Source organism: Macrobrachium nipponense, chromosome 10 (assembly GCF_015104395.2).
Source record: "Macrobrachium nipponense isolate FS-2020 chromosome 10, ASM1510439v2, whole genome shotgun sequence".
NCBI classification, from domain to species: domain Eukaryota; kingdom Metazoa; phylum Arthropoda; class Malacostraca; order Decapoda; family Palaemonidae; genus Macrobrachium; species Macrobrachium nipponense.
The window spans coordinates 101,173,185-101,173,778 of NC_087204.1; the positions used below are offsets into that span (position 1 = coordinate 101,173,185).

Here is a 594-nt window from a genome sequence, read left to right on the forward strand (position 1 = left end):
ATTACACTGCCAATAGTGGTCTCTTCTAGGACTCTTATAACATACTTATAAAGTAAATATTATATATTGCAACCACAGTTATTTATTGCCAAAAAATGCCCTGTTTTAGGACCCCTACTACTCACTTATAAATGTTGTGTATTGCAACCAAACTTTATTACATTGCCAATAGTGGTCTGTTCTAGGACTTATAATCTACTGTTAAAGTAAATATTAAATACTGCAACCACAGTTCATTATTGCCAAAAAATGCCCTGTTTTAGAACTCTCATGACCTACTTATAAAGTATATATTGCGTATTGCAACCAAAGTCCATTATACTGGCAAAACAATGTCCTATCCCAGGACTCTTGCAACCTAAGTATAAAGTAAACTGCAACCACAGTTTATTAAAAATGCTAAAATAATGCCCAGTTCTAGGCCTCTTACAACCTACTTACGAGTACATAAAGTAAACAGCTCTAATTTGCAAAGGGAAAATGAAACCACACAATTAGTTCAAGCTTCACTTTTAAATGGCTAAACACTCTTTGATGTATAAAGTACATTTGTTCTTTATTTACAAATATCACTTGTAAAGAAACGAGCCTTCC

At 33.0% G+C, this 594-nt stretch overlaps 1 long non-coding RNA gene across 1 annotated transcript in view; it reads right to left on the minus strand.

The window, feature by feature from the left end:
• Positions 1-494: 494 nt before the first annotated feature.
• LOC135223819 (uncharacterized) overlaps positions 495-594 on the minus strand; it is a 976-nt gene continuing 876 nt past the window's right edge. The window contains exon 2 of the long non-coding RNA XR_010316595.1: positions 495-589. This is a non-coding gene — a long non-coding RNA (uncharacterized LOC135223819). The remainder of the gene's footprint in view (positions 590-594) is intronic.